Raw genomic sequence first — 21148 nt, 5'->3', positions numbered from 1 at the left:
TGCAGCCACTGAGCCAATATAATATGACTTAGACTTAAATGTAGGGGCATGATTAAGAAGTTTGCAGATGATACATAAATTGGCTGTGTGGTTGATAGTGAGAAACAAAGCTGTAGACAGCAGGAGGATATCAATGGACTAGACAAGTGGATAGAAAAGTGGCAAATGGAATTCAGTCTGGAGAAGCATGAGGTAATGCATTTAGGGCGGGCAAATAGGGCAAGGGAATACACAATAAATGTAGTATACTGAGAAGTGTAGAGGAACAGAGGGTCCTTGGAGTGCATGTCCAGAGATCCCTGAACGTGTCTGGACAGTAGATAAGGTGGTCAAAAAGGCATATGGGATATTTCCCTTTATTAGCTGAGGCATAGAATATAAGAACAGTGAGATTACGCTAGAACTGTATAAAACACTAGTTAGGCCATAGCAAGAATACTGTGTACAGTTCTAGTCACCACATTACAGGAAGGATGTGATTGTACTAGAGAGCGTACAGAGGAGATTTACAAGGATTTTGTCAGGAATGGAGAAGTTTAGCTATGAGGAACGATTGGATAGGCTGGGGTTGTTTTCTTTGGAACAGAGGAGACTGAGGGGAAATTTAATTCACAGAATCACAGAAATGTTACTGCGCAGAAGGAGGCCATTCAGCCCATCATGTCTGCACTGGCCCTCCAAAAGAGCAATTTACCTAGTGCTTTCTCCCCGTAGCCCTGCACATTCTTCCTTTTCAGATAACAATCCAATTCCCCCTTGAATGCCTCAATCGAACCTGCCTCCACCACAATGCATACCGCAACCCAACCACTCGGTGTGAAAACATTTTTCCTCATGTCGCTATTGCTTCTTTTGTCCATTACCTTAAATATGTACCCACTTGTTTTCAATGCTTTCACCAATGGGGTTATGAGTGCTTCCATTTTTTTTTGTTAAATTTTGAGGTTGTGTTTTATAACTAGAAAAAGGATTCCATAGATGCTGGACTTTGTATTTCTTTTAAAAAAGAGAGAAGGTCTTTTGGACTTGATTTGTAAACAACAGTTACTGGAAGTCACCTGTTTTCAGATAAATACTAAGCAGGGGGCTTTTTTGACTTGGGGAAGATGCTTGTAGAGAAGTGACAGGTCAAGCTATATAGGGGTCAGGAGGCTTGACTCCTGTGATGTTTTTGGTTTCGCTTTGGACTATGTTCTGAGAAGGAGTTAAAGAATCAACCTGCCAAGGACAAACTCCAACTCTGCCTGTTCCAGCTCTTTGAAAACACTGCCAGTTTCCCCATCTCTTTGAGAAGATCTTGGGAGCGAGTGTAAGAAATAGAGAAATTGATGCTGCATTCCTTCTGCAAGGCCTGCCTGAAACCCCTGTTGCTGCACTTCTCCTGGAAAACCTATCAAAACTGATCTTCAATGTCATCTGGAAAGAACGGTTCTGGGAAGATCCCAGTAACAGGCGTCTACGCGTATTTGGGATGCCAAACTGACAAAAAGGGACATCTGACATCCTTCCATATCTTCTCTTTTTTCTTCAAGAATTAGCAAGTATTTGATCAAAGTATTCTTTTTTGCCTGTTTTTTTTTGTAACAGAGCTCTAAAAAGAAAATCTCTTTATTTTTTCAGTTAACCAATGTGTGTGAGAGTCTTACGTAAAAAAGGAAATTTCATATTTCAATCTGTGTGTTAATGCTTTGCTTCATTACGGGTTAAGGCTTATTTTATAATAAACTGGTAATTTTGTTGTTTATTAAAGAAACCTGGTTGGATCATTTTATTCTGGGATAAAAATAGAGGCTATGATTGACCATATAAATATATGCTGTGACCTGTGGAGAAGTGGAACTAGACAAATAGTGCAATCCTCCTGCTTCGGTCATAACTAAGTGGAAATTTTTCCCCTATCTACCCTGTCCATACCCTTCATGATTTTGAATACCTCCATCAAATCTCCTCTCAACCTTCTCTTCTCTAAAGAAAACAGTCCCAACTTCTCCAACCTATCCACATAACTGAAGATCCTCATCCCTAGAACCATTCTTGTGAATCTTTTCTGCACTCTCTTTAATGCCTTCTCATCTTTCCTAAAGTGTGGTGCCCAGAACTGGGCACAATACTCCAGTTGAGGCTGAACCAGTGTTCTACACAAGTTTAACATAACTTCCTTGCTTTTGTAGTCTATGCCCCTATTAATGAAGCCTACGATTTTGTATGCTCTATTAACCGCTGTCTCAACCTGTCTGGCCACCTTCAATGATATGTGCACATATACACCCAGCTCCCTCTACTCCTTCACCCCCTTTGAATTGCACTCTTTATTTTATATTGTCTCTCCTCCTTCTTCCTACCAAAATGAATCACTCCACACTTGTCTGCATTAAATTTCATCTTCCACTTGCCACCCATTGCACCAACCTTTCCATGTCCTTTTAATGTTCTATGCTATCCTCCTCACAGTTCATAATGTTTCCAAGTTTCGTATCATCGCAAATTTTGAAATTGTGCCCTGTAACACCAAGGTCTAGTTCATTGATATATGTCAAGGAACAGCAAGGCTCTCAACACTGACCCCTGGGGAACTCCACGATAAACTCCAGTCTGAGAAACATCCATTAATCACTACTCTCTGTTTCCTCTCACTCAGCCAATTTTGTATCCATGTTGCTACCGTCCCTTTTATTCCTTGAGATATAATTTTGCTCACAAGTCTGTTGTGTGGCACTGTAGCAAAAGCTTTTTGAAAGTCCACGTACACCACATCAACAATTGAGTTGTATAACATTATGATGGGCCTAGTTAGAGTGGATAGGAAGGACCTATTACTTTTAGCAGAGAGGTCAATAACCAGGCTGCACAGATTCAAAGTAATTGGCAGAAAGATTAGAGAGGAGTTGAGAATTTTTTTCACTCAGTGGGTGGTGGGTGTCTGGAACTCACTGCCTGAAAGGATGGTAGAGGCAGAAACTGTCATTACATTTAAATAATACTTGGATAAGCACTTGAAGTGCCATAGCTACAGGGCTACAGATCTAGAGCTGGAAAATGGGATTAGGCTGGATAGTTTTTTTGGCTGGTACAGACATGATGGGCCAAATGCCCTCCTTTGTTGCTGTAAATTTTCTATGTTACTATGACCACCTCCCACCGACCAATGCAGTTCCCCTCTTCACCCACCTTTTGGGAAGGGTGCAAATACAGGTACAAAGGTGTATGGATACACACGTCCCTGGATCTATTGAAGCCCACCTTTTCCTCCCACTTCAGTGCTGGCCCTCAGCAAAACTGCTGCTCCATCTATATCTCAGGAGTGCAATGATGTTTAGGTCACCAGGCCCTACCTAGGGACCCCAACAGTTTTGGGACCCTGCTAAAATAACTCAACTTGAAATAGCAGTTATACAGAATTTACAATCTCATTGTGCTCACTACAGCTGCTGAATTCCCCATGACTCGCTGATGCATAGAAGGAGTGGAGACACAACCTGTTGACATGTTGAACAAGGTGGTTCGAAAATCCTTACAACGCTGAGGTGGTGAAAGTAACAAATCTAATTTGTCAAGCACGTTCAATGTCTCAGGGACGGCAATCACTCAAATCTACCTGCTACATCACCACAGCTAGAATTCCCAATAGGCCTAATAACAATGACATACAGATTTCCCTCTCCCCACACCCCTGTTAGACTTGGATCACATTCTTCAGCAGCAACAGCAGCAAGTTGATTCCTCAGAAGGAACGCTTCAAATGAAGAAGCTATTCACTTCATAATGTAAAAGATGACCCAACCCCATTTTCTTGCCAATAAGTCTGACAACAATAAAACAATCCTTGATGCACACACAATGCCCTATCAGTCACCACAGATATCTTCCAGAGTGTTTAGTTTGATGGAGTGTTTAGTGATAGCAGGGAAATTTCGGCTCTTGGTCAATTTGATGGCATCATCTGCTGCGCAAGTGCAGTGCTGGCTCCTCTACTGTAAGCACTGCCATTACCATCTCCAATATTAGCACTTGGAGAATGTGAGCGTTGTGCATTGTCTGAACTCAGGAGTGTTAGTGCTATGCATTGTGTGAACTCGGGAGTGTTAGAACTGTGCATTGCCTGAACTTGAGAGTGTGAGCACTGTGCGTTGCTTGAACCTGGGAGTGTTAGCGCTGTGTGTTGCTTGAACCTGGGAGTGTTAGCGCTGTGTGTTGCTTGAACTCGGGAATGTTAGCGCTGTCTGTTGCCTGAACTTGGGAGTGTGAGCGCTGTACGTTGTTTGAATTCAGGAGTGTTAGTGCTGTGCAGTGCCTGAATTAGGGAGTGCGAGCGCTGTGCGTTGTCTGAATTTGGGAGTGTTAGCGCTGTGCGTTGTCTGAACTCGGGAGCATGAGCACTCTGTTTTGCCTGAACTCGGGAATGTGAGCACTGCGTGTTGTCTGAACTCAGGAGTGTGAACGTTCTGCTTTGCCTGAACTTGGGACTATGAGCACTGTGCTTTGCCTGAACTTGGGAGTGTTAGCATTGTGCTTTACCTGAACATGGTAGTCTACCTGACAACGTCAAATTACTCATTGAATCTAACCATATAGAGAACTTCAATAAAGTATCCTTTCCCATAGCCCCATATATAAATGACTTGGATCTTGGAATACAGAGTAGAATCTCAAGATTTGCTGATGACATCAGACTTGGAGGTATGAACCGCCTGCAACAGGACATAGATAGGCAGCAGAATGGGCAGAGAGGTGGCACATGGAATTAATACTGACAAGTGTGAGGTGATTCAATTTGGCAGAAGGAAAAGGGAGAGGTAATATATACTTAATGGCACAGTTCTAAAGAGTGTGCAGGAACAGAGGGACCTGGGGGTATGTGTGCATCGATCTTTGAAGATGGCAGGACATATTGAGAGAGTGATTCGTAAAGCATACGGAATCTTGGGCTTCATAAATAGAGGCATTGAGTACAAAAGCAGGGAAGTTAATCTGAATCTTTATAAAGCTCTGGTTAGGCCCCAACCAGAGCATTGCATCCAGTTCTGGTCACCATACTTTAGGAAGGATGTGAGGGTCCTTAAGAGGGTGCAGAGGAGATTCCAGCGATGGGGGAATTTTAGTTACAAGGTTAGGTTTGAAAAGCTGGGGTTGTTCTCCTTAGAGTAAAGGAGATTGAAGGGAGATTTAATAGAAGTGTACAAGATTATGACAGGTTTAGATAATTTAGACAAGGAAAAACTGTTCCCATTAACAAATGGTACAAGGACTAGGGGACACAGATTGAAGGTTTTGGGCAAGAGTTGCAGGGGCAATATGAGGAAGAACTTGCTGCCCAGAAGGGTGGTGGAAGCAGAGACAATAAATGACTTCAAAAGGAAATTGGATGGCCACTTGAAGGAAATAAACTTGCAGGGCTATAGGGATTGAGCGGGGAAGTGGGACTGACTGAATAGCTCCGTGAAGAGTTGGTATGGACCCAATGGGCTGATTGGCCTCCTTCGGTGCCATAAATGACTCTATGACTCTAAATAATGTCTGTCTACAGCTCGACTGGATCAGATTTCACATTCCAGCAAACTGTTGGGTGACTATTATCCTACCACTTCCTGGAGGGACCAATACCACATCTTGTCAATTATAAAGCATGCTATTGCTAAATGCAGCTAATTAGAATAGTCAAATTCACACATGAAAGTCAATTACAAACAGTGAAGTCACATCATTGTCTGAGCTAAATAGTTGAATTCATTAATATACATAAGTGAGCTGTTTTGTTTAAACTGGGAGTGGAGAATTCTGGCTTTCAATTTGTAATCTTACTGTGAAGTAAGTATGCGCTGAAATGTTTGTGATTGGACATTATGTGCGTGTGTAAAGCAGCACACAGCACACATCGGGTGCTTTTAGAAATCTGCATTGCAGTTGGGAATTTTTCCCATTGGCAGCACAAATTGGAATATTCTGACCAACTTGACAGAAAGATTCCTCATCCGCAAGCAACTCACATGCATAAAATGACCCCCAATATTTCTAGAATCTCACAGCATTGAAGGAGGCTGTTGGCCCATCAAGCCTGTACTGGCTTATTGACAGAGCTACCCAATCAGTCCCATTCCCCTATTCTTTCCCCATAACGCAGGAAATTTCACCTTTCAAGTCTATACGCTTATTGAAAGTTACTCTGGAATCTGCTTTCACCAACCTTATATTTCAGATTGCAATAACCCCTTGTGTAAATACATTTCTCCTCATCTCCACCCTTTTTTTAAACCAATTATCTTAAATCTGTGACCACTGATTACTGACCCTCCTACCTTACATAATTTTCTCTGATTTCTCCTTTCCTTTGGTCATTGTCCAATAGCAAGTGATGTTAATCACACAATTAGTATAGTGGTGGAGGCTATTCAAACATTAGGACCATCACAGACAAGGTCTATTCTGTGCTTGCCCAATGTCCACACTCACATATTTGCTGTGTTTAGGTTTGATAACCCTAAACAGATTCTCCCCCTCTCTACCCTGGTCCCCACTGCCTGCCTCCACCCCCAAGTTAGGGGCATTGAGGTCAACTATAATTTTCCCTCTGCTCCCTCAACATAACTATTTCAACACAGACCTGGAGTCGAACTGGAGGAACTTCCTGGTTCACAATCTCAGCCCCTCACTGGATAAACCCATTGCACCTTTTTCTCACTTCCTTTTCAATATAATGGTGCTGATTCAGATTCACAGGGCAGTAAATGGAGGGACGTTGAACAGGAGGAGGCAGAATGCACAGGGTTTCCAGTTAGGGTTTAGATTACTAATCTATTATTATTTTATTATTAAAAGCACTTTCACAGGTGTCCGATTCTACACTGGCACCCGACCGACTCCTCCAGCAAGTCTGGCCTATGCTGCTGTCAATTCAAAAATTATGACCCATGTAGTTTATAGTGGCATAAAAAGTTAGATGTCAGCAGGAATCAGACCTCCCTTTCACCCTATAAAAAGTTAGTGGGTTGATGCAGTATCTTTCCTCAACTCATTTCCTGGGAAAGTTCAAAGAGAAGCAAATTTTATCAGAATCCAATTGATTCCTTGCACGCTAATATAGCCTATTCTCTGAAATACAAGTCTGGTTCTAAGCAGCTTTATTTTCTTCAATTGATTTTTGCGATGTGAAGGTGGTAGCCAACCTTTTTCTTGAATGGCTGAATTCTTTGTAGTGTTTTTTGATGCAACTCAGTGGTTTGCTAGACCATTTCGGAGGGCAGTTAAGAGTCAACCACTGTTGGTGTGGGATTGGAGTCACATTTAATCCAGACTTGCTTCCTACAAGACATTAATGAATCAGTTGGGTTCTCATAGGACAGCCCGATAGCTTCATGGCCACTTTTATTTTTCAGATTATTTTATTGTTCTGGCCTATTACCTTAAAGAGGAATAACACTGCCCAAATTTATAATCAGAGAGCCAATCAAGAGATCGTTCAACAGCAATAATGCAAAAATGTGTGGAATTGGAGAGAAACGATTAACTGAAAAATTACAGACTGAAACTGTCCAACAATCTGCACATAGATATACCTTGTGGCTGAAAGTTCACAATCTGCTTATATGGTTTTAACAAAAGTGATGTTTAAGAGAGTACTGTACCTCTGGTAATGGTTGAGTTATGTGCTGAGGAATATTCAGGTCATTCAATGTGAAACATTCATGATCAAAGAATTGCGGTAAGAGAATCTTACTCACAGTAGCCTGTCACAACAAAGAAAAGAAAGAGCTTGGCATTAGTATAGTATCTCGCATGGCCTCAGTGCCACCAAAAGTGCATTACAGCCAATGAATTATTTTTGAAGTTCAATCACTGTTGTAGTGTAGGATATGAGGCAGCCAATTTGCACACAGTAAGCTCCCACAAACAGCAATGCGATACTGACCAGATAATCTGTTTTTCTGATTTTGGTTGAGGAATAAATGTTGGCCAGGACATCTGGGGATAACTCAACTGGTCTTCTTTGAATAGTGCTGTTGATCTTTTACGCCCACCTGAAAGGACAGATAGGACCTCGGTTTAACGGCGCATCCGAAAGACCGTGCCTCCAACAGTACAGCATTTTCTTGGTACTGCACTGGAGTGTTTTACCCTAGATTTGTGCTCAAGTCTCTGGAGTGGAATTTGAACTCACAACCTTCTGACTCGGAGTGCTACCCACTGAGCCACAGCTGGCAAAGATCATGACAGCTTCAGTTTATCAGTGGTGTACCTGTACATATGTATGTTTTTACCAGCAGTAGCATTTTGCTTTTCTGGAGCATTCCAATCATTTGAAGGTCTTCACTTCAATGACAGACTACCTTTTTGCAGTCCTCCTTCTCAGATGAAATGAGATAATTCTATCTTACAGTGAATACTATGGGCCACATGCGCTATTTAGTAATCAAAACTTGCAGCCTCCAGCACGATATGAATAAGATGCCGATACATTGCTTTCGTGTTAAATATAAAATTGAAGTAGAAAATAGGTCTTGGTTTAATTACATCCAGATATTACAGGGCAAGGAAGTGACTGAAATTTCTAAAGTAAAAAAAAACACTCCCCCTCCTTCTCTCTTCACTATGGGTATTGACAGGTGATAGATGCCTTTTCAATGCTTTAAATATGAAAACCTAAATAGTGACAATAAGTTGGCTATTTAACTGTGGTGGACATCATAGCCAAATCTAATCCTGTCTCCAGGAGACTTCATGCTTCCATATTTATTTATTTTTTATTAGAGATACAGCACTGAAACAGGCCCTTCGGCCCACCGAGTCTGTGCCGACCATCAACCATCCATTTATACTAATCCTACACTAGTCCCATATTCCTACAACATCCCCACCTGTCCCTATATTCCCCTACCACCTACCTATACTAGGGGCAATTTATAAAAGCCAATTTACCTATCAACTGCAAGTCTTTTGGTGGTGGGAGGAAACCGGAGCACCCGGCGAAAACCCACGCCGACACAAGGAGAACTTGCAAACTCCACACAGACTGTATCCAGAATTGAACCCGGGTCGCTGGAGCTGTGAGGCTACGGTGCTAACCACTGTGCTACTGTGCCACCCATAACAGCAAGAGTCCCTGGATAGAAACCAGGAGTGGGAACCCTGGCTTTATGATCTCAGGTACTGCAAGGTCAATTGTAGCACCCTGCTTACAATCAGTCTACTTAGTGTTAACCACAATCCAGCAAGTGACACATGAGGCAGTGCATCAACCCACCAAGCCACTGATTAAGTCCAACATTACCAACTGTACTAGGGAAGCACAAACTATCACCCAATTATGAATGGCACCAATACACCAAAGCAGTTTCTGCCGCTCCAATGGCCTTAAGATGTGATCAGTTTCAATAACAATAGGACTTACATAGCTGTGGTACATCTGGTGCATCGCCATCAGGAATACCTGGCCCACCAGCTAAAAATTCCATTATGCTAACAGCGGTGGCCTCATACTATAAGATTTTACAGGCTTTTGGTGGGTGTCTTTGCTGCCTGCTCAATAGAGCAAGTTAAGGTCCAGAATGATGGATTCCTGCTGGCTTTCTAGTGAGTACATACCTGGGTGGGTAAAACTGCCCATCTGCTGGGTGAGGTATCTTGCATTCAGCAAATACTGATGGCAACGTCTCTTTAAAGGAAAGGGTAATTAAAGAACAAATTAAGAGAAATGAGATAGCCTATGGTTGGAGCTGCTCTTTGCATGTTAAAGTATTTTGGGCCTTACTATAGCTTATGTTACAGAGAAAAACAGCATGTTTTAAACTACAACAAATTACCCCCAGCACTATGAACATTGAAACTACCTATTTCCGATTAATATTGATGGACACATCCCCTGAGTGATAGATTACTAGGGCAAATGGCATTACTCAAAATGTCCCTTGCAGCTGGATATATGGGAAAATTTTCAGGAAATGTTAAGCTTCAACATGATTTTGACTTTGTTAGGAAGGGACTTTGGAACAAAAATTATACTTTTGCTAGATTCCATTTATCATGCAATAGAGTGTTTTCCGACTCAGATAAACATTGTGCAATGATTAGGAATAAACATGTAATGGGTGTATTTCATAACAAAGAGGGAAGAGGCCGGCACTTTTACAGAATATTATATTTTTAATAGATTCCATTTATCATGCAATAGAATGTTCTGTTTACTGGAGATAAACATTATGCAACAGAGTATTGTGCAATGGAGTCGTTCTCAGAATGAACATATGTCGGGGGGAATTGAATGGAGCTACAACAATCACAGTCCAAATCCAGTTACAAGCTGATCAGATATTTTCTGCTACTTGGATCTCTGAAATGGGAGTTTCTGCAAAGCATTGTATTTTTCTATCAGCTCGCTGCTAGTCCAACTAGTGCAATATAAAATTGGCTTGGAAATGCCCCTGGATGGCTCAATTGGTAAATAAAGAGTGTTGCTGAGAAATACAGACCAGAAGGTATGATTCCTAGTTTGTGATGAGATTGTGGATCACCGAAGAAAAACAAGCCGGTTTCCTGTTCCTGGTCATAGTGTGGGAATTCCTGTTGAAAGGTGCATGTATGTAAACATAGGGCTGGGAAAGGGTTGGGCTCACCTCCATTACTGAACACCTTGCCCAACAGACACCGTGTATGCTAACACATGAGAAATGTAGACTTAGGTAAGGTATTGGAGGGCAGCTGGTGCTTGTGCAATTGTATTATAACAGGAGTCAACACCTTGAGGTGTTGGGAAGATGGGAAGAGAAATAGCATAGAAAATTGATTTGCTATTGAAAATATAAAAACTATGGCCAGGATTTTATTCGGGTGATGGAGGCCCGATCACTGGCAAAAGCGCCGGTGAGAGCCCTGCATCGCCTCCTCTGGGAAAGGCCTGATCAGATCATGTCAATTAGGCATTTAAGTGGACAACGGCGGGCCTTCCTCGGGATAAAAGACCCCAGCAATGGAAGTCCCGATTGCTGAGAGCTCCTGGCTGGCACATCTTTAACTGAGCAGTGCCACCATGGAGGTGGCTGCTGCTGCTGGTACTGGACTCACCTGAGGCCCTCGTCCCAGGCCACAGGTAAGTCAGGGTAGGAGGGTTTTCATGGAGTTGGAGTCGCGGGGGAGGAGGTTGTAGGGGGTATTGGCAGCAAGGGCAGAGCGTTGGCTCTCAGAAGGCCCGCCCTTCCTGATGCCAGGTCCCTCATTTAAGCACTGTGCCTTTTAATGAGGGACATCAAACGCCCCCACCCACCCCACGCCCCTCCCTGAGCTGGCAAGCGACCCACGTGCTCCCAATGTTGTGTGATTGCCTTTAAGAGTAATGTACCTTTCAGATCTTAGTATGCTAATGAACTAAGTGCCAGTATGTACTCATGTGACTCCAAGTCAGATATTCTGTCCAACTGTAACACCTAGAGGCAGGTCCTGTAAATAGTTAGCTCTGTATTGTATATAATAGTTAGCTATTAATAAACCTGTTTGAGATCTTCAACCAACTGGACTCCACAAATCTCATTTATGTTGTATCAGACAAAATAAAAAGAACTCATTACTCCCCGTGCCCAGGCTAGGCTAATTCCGGCAGCGGCAGGATGAGGCCCTTGATTGGACATTAATTGCATACTTAAGGGCCTCAATTGGCAATGGGGCAGGAAGGGCGTTCACAGGCCTTCCCACCCCACTGTTAATTTGGGTGAAGGCAGGGAGATGGCGGGGTCCTCCCCAGCCACCATCCCACCCAATTATATGCTTTCCCCACATTTAAACCCTACGTGGGTGAGAACATAAAATCCCCCTTATGTGTGGGTTGAAGTAAGTATTTATTAATCAGTGCTACAACTGAACTAGGAATTCCATAAAATGGGAGAAGAAAACCCGAATTTGGGTTGTTGCAATTCTTGCCTTGAGACAGGATCCTGCTCCATTAAAGTGTGCAATTTGTGGAAGACTGTACAGAATTCTTACACATATAATTAATCCCTCAAATATCTGAAACATGGTTTTGAAACAAAATGACATCCTTTTGTGTCACATGGGAAAGTACAAGCGATGAGAAATCAATTAAGCTTGAAGGAAAATGTACTTGTGACACAACTCTCCAACACAGAGGCTTAAAAATCTTCATAACTTAATTGTAAAAGTAGAAAAGGAAAATCTGCAAACTCTAGAGCAGAATGGGGCAATGGAAGAATGCGGGAAGTTTAGTCTTTGTCTTTGATGGAATCATCATAACACTTTCTGTGATTGAGCAACAAAGGTCCTTTCAGACTTAAATCTATAAGTGATTTTTCTACAGTGCGATATGACTGAAGGCAAATACATACATGGCCTGAAGCTTCTTTTTTTACATATATTGGATGAGTTTTATTTGTTACAGAAACATCCTGTTCTTTAGGCCCCTTTCTATTATTCGCCTTCCAGAACTAAGATTTTTGAGACTGTGGATTGGCAGTTTTGGTGTCTTTCCTCTGAAAGGTGTCAGCAACGTTGGAAATTCTAAAGTTAAAACCAACAAAATGAACTAAATAAACAAAATATCTTTTTTTAAGTTGAAATACAATAAATCAATTGAACAGACGTTATTTTTGTTTCCTCTCAATGATTTGCTATAGACAAGGTGATTGCCATTTAACTTTAGTTCACTATATTTAAAAAAAAACAATAGTCACAGGGATAATGCAAGTATATTACTCATCCAAATTAGATGCACTGTCATATTAAAGGAAATTAATGTTAAAAACTGGAAGATACAGATAGCACTACAGTAAGAAACAGTAAGGTGGGGTCAGAGTAAGAGGGAATGCAATAGGGTCTAAATTAGGTATACAATGCATGTATGTGAATACAATCAGTGTGTTAAATAAGGTTGGCATGCTGCAAGCACTGATAGACTCCAAGGAATATGATGTAATGGAGATAACAGAGTCCTGGCTCAAAAAAGGGCAAGAGTGGGTAACAAGTATTCCTGGATACAAAGTGTTCAGGCAAGATAGGGAAGGACGAAAGGAGGAGGGGTGGCAGTATTGATTAAGGGGAATGTTACTGTGCTGGAGAGAGAGGATATCCTAGAGGGGTCAAGGGCAGAATCTATTAGGTTGGAGCTAAGAAACAATAGAGGTATCATTACACTGTGTGTATTCTATAGGCCACTAGCTAGTGGGAAAGACAGTGGAGCAAATTTGCAAGGAAATTACAGAGAGGTGCAAAAACTAAAGAATAGCTATAATGGGGGACTTGAATTATCCTAATATAGACTGGGTTAGTAATAATGTAAAGGGCAGTGAGGGAGAGAAGTTTCTGTAGTGTGTTTAGGAGAATTTTCTGATCAGTATGTTTCCAGCCCAATGAGGAAGGAGGCATTGCTGGATCTGGTTCTGGGGATTGAGGTGGGTCAAGTGGATCAAATGTCAGTAGGGAAACATGTAGGAAACAGTGATCATAGTATCATAAGGTTTAGGTTAGCTATGAAAAAGAAAAAGGAACAATCCAGAGTAAAAATAATTAATTGGGGGAGAGCCAATTTCAAAGGGGTGAGAACAGATCTGTCCCCGGTAAATTGTAATCAAAGATTGACAGGCAAAACTGTAATGAAATAATGGGATGCCTTTAAAGAGGAGATGGTTTGGGTACAGAGGAAGGTACATTCCCACAAGGGGTAAGGGTAGGACAAACAGAGCAAGAGCTCCATGGATGATGAAAGAGATAGAGAGTAAAATGAAGCAGAAAAAGGGTACATATGACAGATGTCAGGTGGATAATACAAGTGAGTACCAGGCTGAACATAGAAAGTTTAGAGAGGAAGTGAAAAAAACAACGAAGAGAAGCAAAGAGAAAGTATGAAAGAGACTCGCAGCTAACATAAAAAGGAATCCAAATGCCTTTTATGGCCATATAAATACAAAAAGGATAGTAAAAGAAGATTTGGGGCCAATTAGGGATCAAAAAGGGAACTTATGCATGGAAGCAGAGGGCATGGCTGAGGTACTAAATGACTTTTAATCTATCCTTACCAAGGAAGAAGATGCTGCCCAAGTCATAGTGCAAGAGGAGGTAGCTGAGATACTGGCTGGGCTAAAAATTGGTAAAGAGGAAGTATTAGATAGGCTGACTGTTCTTAAAGTTAATAAGTCACTAGGACCGGATCAGATGCATCTGAGGATACTGAGGGAAATAAGTGTGGAAATTACAGAGGCACTGGCCATAATCTTCCAATCCTTCTTAGATACAGAGATGGTGCCAGAGGACTGGAAAATTACACCTTTGTTCAAATAAGGATTAAGGATAAGCCCAGTAACCACAGGCCAGACAGTTTAACCTCGGTCGTGGGAAAACTTTTAGACACGATAATGCGGGACAAAATTAACAGTTACTTGGGCAAACATGGATTAATTAAGGAAAAACAGCACTAATTTGTTAAAGGCATGGACATGGACTTCCAAAAGGCATTTGATAAAGTGCCACATAATAGGCTTGACAGCAAATTCAAAGCCCATTGGAATAAAAGGGACAGTGGAAGCATGGATATCAAGTTGGCTGAGTAATGGGAAACAGAGTATGGTGAATGGATGTTTTTCGGACTGGAGAAAGGTATACAGTGGGGTTCCCCAGGGGTTGGTACTAGAACTACAGGTTTGGGAAGCTAATGAATTTAGGCCCAACTTTCCTCCATAACCATTCCTGCCAAAATTTATAACCATGGCAAAAAACAGAGAGGAGGAGATGAGAAAGACTCGAGAGTGAAACAACTTTCAATATATTTTGGGATTACCAAAAGAACTCTAATTTGTATCTTGACCCTAGCTGATTTGCTTCAACTCAAGAAAGAAAGAAATATTGCGGATGCTGAAAATCGGAAATAAAGACAGAAAATGTTGGAAATATTGCTTCAACTCTTTGTCCAAGCTGAGTTATTAACCAACTGGGTTATTAGAGTCATCAATAATTTGCAGGAACGTTATTAGTTCCCTCTTTTCATGAGGACTGGTTCAACAGCTCTACATAATTTTGGAATATTATAATTGCAACATGTGCTATCTCTCTAAACTGCTTTCCATTGTCTATTCAACATAAACCAAGGAATCAGTAAATATTGGCAGATTGCCTCAGTCATTTTAACATACTAAATTAGAGCCTGCCTGGTTATTATGAGAAAAACAACTGACATTGATATAACATCTTTAATATAGAAAAAAAATCTCAAGGAGCATAATTAAAGAAAAGTAGGAATCCAAGTCAAAATATCAGGAAGGGTGACTAAAAGCTTAATCAAATAATTAGTTTTTAAAGAGGGTCTTAAAGGAGGAGATGAGGGTGGAGTGACAAAGTGGTTTAGGGAATGAATTCCAGAGAAAAATACTAAATGTTGCAATATTCCAATGGGTTAGAAGAAATGTTACTGCCAAGCAGCCTAAACAATATATTTAGGCCAATTTGAAAAGTTTTTCATCATTTCAAAAACAGCCAACCCATAATTTAATTGCCACAAACATACCAAGCTGAGTCCGTCCCACACAAAATGAATTACCACTCTGAAAATTGTGGTGCTAAAATTGCCCGGATACATTTGAAGTGACCAAGATATTGAGAAGTAAAGAATGCAATTTTGAAATCCACAGAATGGGAATCAGAAATTGGTGTTGTGCAGGATTAGCAGCTAAGACTGAAGCATCAATGGACTGCAAGATAAGTGGGTACTTTCATGGGGACAGTGGAAAACTTGGCTGGTTGAGAATGAGTCGAGATGATATTGGACATGGGTGGGGACGCAATACTGGTGGTATCACATCAGCCACCCATTTTACACCCCTTGCGATACTCAGTTTCATTAACTTTGACAGAACAGAGTATCAGGCATGTTGTATCACAGGTAGCAAAAGTGACTCTGCTCATCTTGTATCTCCATCCAAGTTCAATTTCACCCCTTGCTTGTTTTAAATGATCATAACTATATTTTTGCAAAACATATTGTAATTGAGGACTGGGTCAAAAAGAAGATATGGTTCAATTACAGAATAAGGATTTAGCGTTTAATAGATTTCCTCAGTGCTGCATGGGAGGTCAGATGTTGTGAGAAGAGAAGTGAATCATTGATCTTCGTGATTCACAACACAGCTGATCTGATGGAAATTAATCCCCAAAGAACAAGAAACCAAGTTATTTTAAAATGTGCTGTTAGGAACTTTTAATGAAAACCGACCTCACAGAACAGAAACCAGACTTGTTGACAGAACCTTTGCAATGGCCTTTGTTTTCTAAGCATCCAAATCATTCCGTTCATGTGGACTTTTCTTCCCTTTTGTGGTTGGCAGTAAAACATCCAACTACTTTTGAAGTAAAGTCACTGCTGTAATGTAGGAAAACTCAGCAGCCAATTTGCATACAGCTGCTTCCCACAAACAACAATGAATCAATTAATCAAGTTAATCTGTTTTAGTGATGTTGGATGAGGGATGAATGTTGGCCAGGCCATCATGAGAACTGCCCAACTCTTGGGGCCTTGGTTTAATGTCTCACCTGAAAGACAAACCCTTTGATAATGCAATACTCAACAGCAACAACAACTTGTTTAGTCAAATGTCCAAAGGTGTTTCACAGGAGGACAATCAGGCAAAAATATTAATACAGATGTAATGGAGGAGACATTAGGGCAGGTGAGTGAAATCTTGGTCAAAGAGGTAGTTCTTAAGGAGTATCTTAAAGAAGGAGCCAATTGTTTATCTCCTTAACCAATTAAATTTAAGGATCGAGAAGAAAACAGAGCAAACAACAAAGAAGGGAACAGGGTAAATTAGAGACATATTAGATACAGGAAGAGAAATAAAGACAGGAAGAGAAAGATTGGATTTAAGAGAGAAAAAAGGAGATAGAAAAGAAAAGTAAGAAAAAAGTTTTAAAAAGTACAATTTATAATTTATAAGACCTCTAGGAACAATTTGTTACCTGTAGGTGTAAGACTTCACAATTTCAATTGTTGCCTTTTTGGGCCAGAGAAATTAAATTCCATGTGAGGACCATAAATCATGTCTTTAACATGGCGCTTACAAAATGAAAAAGCAGCCCTAATTATCTGTGGCGAGATAAATTTGGTATTTATGGCACAAATACTGCAATTTCTTGAAACTCATAGCGAGATTGAAGAGAAGCTCCAAGCCTTGATTTTGCAGTGGTAAGGACAGCGAAGCTGTCAGTGTTCACCGTACTGAAACTGACAGCAACTGCTGGAGTCTGCACATGCTGTCAGTGTTTCTAGACTCTCTTTTGAGGTGAGGTACCATCAGGACTGCAATCAATGGGAAATCAATGAATTAACCAGAACGTCCATTGTAAGGCTGTTAGTTTTGATGTAAAAACCCTTTTAAACCTGGTTGAATGAGGTGTGACTGGGTTTTTAATGACATACTAACTTCATAATTACGGCTAAACACTTTCCCTTGAAAAGCTAATTTTATTCTTGTGGAATATCAAATTTTTCAATGATGATAAAAAAAAGTTCCACATTTACATTTTTTAAAAAAGTTTACTTCTCTTTATTTTAGCTTCCATCTTAATCCAGTCATAATTATTTATTTCACTATATGAAATTTTAAATTAAAATTAAAGGGACTCAGGGCTTTTAACTTCCTGGTTTGCTGCCTGTGAGAACACTTCAATGTAATCGGCTGCTGACCCTGCTTGCTGACATCACTGTTGCAGATCCCCTTGACTTGGCGCCAGATTTAAAGTGCCATCGGGAAATGGGAAATCAATGCCACAGAGAGGGCTAGATCATCGTGGGTAGCTTTCTTCGAAGTCAGCGATGAGTGCCGTTGCTTCGCTGCTGACCACAAACCTAGATTCCGATTTTTGAAAGGTTAATGGTGGAGCACAAATTTTCCAACAACTTGCTTTTTTTTGTTTGTTCAAGGGATGTGGGCATTGCTGGCTAGGCCACCATCCCTAATTGCGCTTCAGAAGGTGGTGGTGAGCTGCCTTCTTGAACCACTGCAGTCTTTAGGGTACTGTTAGGAAGGGAGTTCCAGGATTTAGAACCAGTGACAGTAAAGGAATGGCGATATAGTTCCAAATCAGGATGGTGTGTGACCTGTAGGGGAACTTGCAGGAGCTGGTGTTCCCATGCATCTTTTGCCCTTGTCCTTCCAGGTGGTAGAGGTCGCAGGTTTGGATGGTGCTGTCAAAGGAGCCTTGGTGAGTTACTGCAGTGCATCTTGCAGATGGTACACACTGCTGCCACTGTGTGTCAGTGTGAACGGAGTGAATGTTGAAGGTGGTGGATGGGGTGTCAATCAAGCGGGCTGCTTGGTCCTGGATGGTGTCGACCTTCTTGAGTGCTGTTGGAGCCATACTTATCCAGGCAAGTGGAGAGTATTTCATCACACTCCTGACTTGTGCCTTGTAGATGGTGGACAGGCTTTGGGAAGTCAGGAGCTGAGTTACTTGCCGCAGAATTCCCAGCCTATGACCTGCTGCTGTAGCCACAGTACTTATATGGCTACTCCAGTTCAGTTTCTGGTCAATGGTAACCCCCAGGATGTTGATAGTGGGGAATTCAGTGATGGTAATGCCATTGAATGTCAAGGGACGATGATTAGATTCTCTCTTCTTGTAGATGCTCATTGCCTGGCACTTGTGTGACACGAATGTTACTTGCCACTTATCAGCCCAAGCCTGGATGGTGTCCAGGTCTTGCTGCCTCTGGACATGGGCTGCTTCAGTATCTGAGGAGTTGTGAATTGTGCTGAACATTGTGCAATCATCAGCGAACATCCCCACTTCTGACCTTATAATGGAAGGAAGGTCATTAATGAAGCAGCTGAAGATGATTGGGCCTAGGCCACTACCCTAAGTACTCCTGCAGTGATGTCCTGGGACTGAGATGATTGGCCTCCAAAAACCACGACTCATGGGGCATTTCTTCCTCGTCACAAATTGCTGGGCTTTTTACGTATGAATAATGGCAGACATCGTGAACTCAGCATTATTTTTTCAACAATTTTTGGCCCAGTTTCTTGTAGCGCTTAGCCCTCAAGAACACAACAGGAAATCATTCGCCTACTTGTTTTGTATTTAATATTAAAAAGAAATCAAATCACTGTCTGTGCTCCTGAGTATTCAGTCACAAGTCACACCTTGTTTGTTCTAATTTAATTTATAATTTAGTTTTATAGATTTAGTCAGCAAGGAATGGCAGTCAATTAATTTCCCCATTCATTTCAAACATATGTACTCATAAAGTAATGGCTTGTACTGGCTGAGCAATCAATTGACTCAGTGACCAATTGAGAAATTAGTGGACAAGTTATGACGCCTCGACCAAACCTCATCTCAGCATACTTGATGGTATTGACCGTTCACCACCATCTTCTCAAGGACAAATAGCAATGGGCAACAAATGCTGGCCTTGCCAGTAATGCTCACATCCCATTAAAGAATTAAAAATAATCATCTCTTTTGACATTGCTGTGCTCTACTGAAACTGCTTTGCACATTTGCAAGGAAATACCTATACTTGAATTATTTTATTTCTCACTGGGGCGCATTTTCCTCTTTTAAGAATAATTGCAGAATTTAACTAAAGAAAATCAAAATGGCAAGATTGTGCAATTTTGCTGCCAAATGCATCATGAATTCGATAGAAGGAAAGGAAAGAGAGCCAGCCGATTACGACACACCCGTAATAATGTTTCTTTCAAATATCTCAAGTTGTTAGATTGCCATTTAATTAACAAACATTTCATTCTTCCAGCTGTGGCATGTGTAGAACTCTTGTAAATAATGACCCACTGAACAACCTCTGATCAGGACCTGGAGGCATTTGATGAACAGCAGTTTATAAAAATACAATGAACCTTTAGAGATGAGAGGCAGGTCACAGACTTGTCCTAGGACATTAGGTACAAGGAGCAAGGCAATACATTGCAGACTAGGTCAGTTTGGGGATGAATTTTATAGCTATCTGGGAGAAGCTCCAGAAGAAGCATCATAACTTGAAAAAGAGAAACATGGAGATAAAGGCGACATCCATCTTGCTTTGTACCCATCTCACTTATTCATTTCTACATTTCCTGAAAAAAACTGACGTGTAGAAGAATACATAGCTGATCATTTTTAAATGAGCTTTTCTCTTCTGTCTTTACTTTCCCACAGCAATTCTTTTAGCAACTTTTAATCCCCATTGTATTTGAATTAGAGGATTCCTTGTACAGGATTATGATGGTGTTCAGGGAGGAACTCACAATAACTTCAGAAAGGCTAACAGTTATAGTGATGATTACGTGGGGACACTGAGCCAGAGAAATATAGCACAGGGACAGATGTATTTTCTACAAATGATATCAATATTGGCTACTTATGCTGGATGCAGATAAAATGGTACAATAGAGTTACACAAAACTAATAACATTGATGTTATAATTCCAGTGATTACCAATATAGGGCACCTCCAACATTATTTTAAGATCAGTTTTAATGACCATATTTCATCATGTGATGTAATGTGAAAACAAAGATTTACAATTCTGGTAGTGATCTGTAGAGTATGCTATAGAAATCAGACACCATGGACAACTTTTGAAAAGGAAAAACAATAACACAAAGCTGTCAGATGTGCCTTATAATTTTTATACAACTTGAGATATTTGCAAAGCTGTAGAAGGCTTGTTGTGCCTGCAGGGATGCATCCACGGTTCCTGCCCCAAACAAACAATTGGAATGTCGGAGATGAGATCCTGGAGGCACAATTAAAATCTTCCGCTTTTAGCTCCTGTGCTCCCAATGAAACCACCAGGCCTCTCAGGGAAGGTAACAGGATCAGTTACCTTCCTTTAATATAGGGTTGGAGCCTTCATAAGGCTGTCAAGAGAGCTCATGCCAGCTCTCACCTATATGACAATGGAATTTCTTCAGTAGCCTGGGAATCAACCCAATCATAGCCCGAGATGTGAGGAGATGGGCAATAGATGACTCCTGACTAGAATTTAAAGGGTCACTGTTTTAGAGCAGAAGCCTAGCAGAATGGTTTTCATCTTAAATTTGTTACCACCACTCCAAGCAGAAGACTTTTTTTTCCATGTTCCCTAAACCAAAGAATTTTGGGGTCTTACTAAAGAATATGATTCTGCAGAAATCACTAGTTCAATTAAGAAACTATATT

General features: G+C 41.0%; 1 protein-coding gene across 3 annotated transcripts in view; it reads right to left on the bottom strand.

The window, feature by feature from the left end:
- Positions 1-21148, bottom strand: part of ddr2a (discoidin domain receptor tyrosine kinase 2a) — a 199087-nt gene that overhangs the window by 153185 nt on the left and 24754 nt on the right. The window contains exons 2-3 of one of the 3 annotated variants that reach the window (XM_068037748.1): positions 7904-8012; positions 7620-7721 (exon numbers count right to left, since the gene is read on the bottom strand). The exons of 1 other annotated variant lie outside the window; for it this stretch is intronic. The gene's annotated coding sequence lies outside the window, so the exon portion shown is untranslated. The remainder of the gene's footprint in view (positions 1-7619; positions 7722-7903; positions 8013-21148) is intronic. One more of the 3 variants, XM_068037749.1, reaches the window with a different exon arrangement.

The sequence above is a fragment of the Heterodontus francisci genome, chromosome 8, assembly GCF_036365525.1.
Source record: "Heterodontus francisci isolate sHetFra1 chromosome 8, sHetFra1.hap1, whole genome shotgun sequence".
NCBI classification, from domain to species: domain Eukaryota; kingdom Metazoa; phylum Chordata; class Chondrichthyes; order Heterodontiformes; family Heterodontidae; genus Heterodontus; species Heterodontus francisci.
The sequence above is the reverse complement of the archived record's forward strand: the minus strand, read 5'-3'. Positions and strand labels throughout refer to the sequence as shown.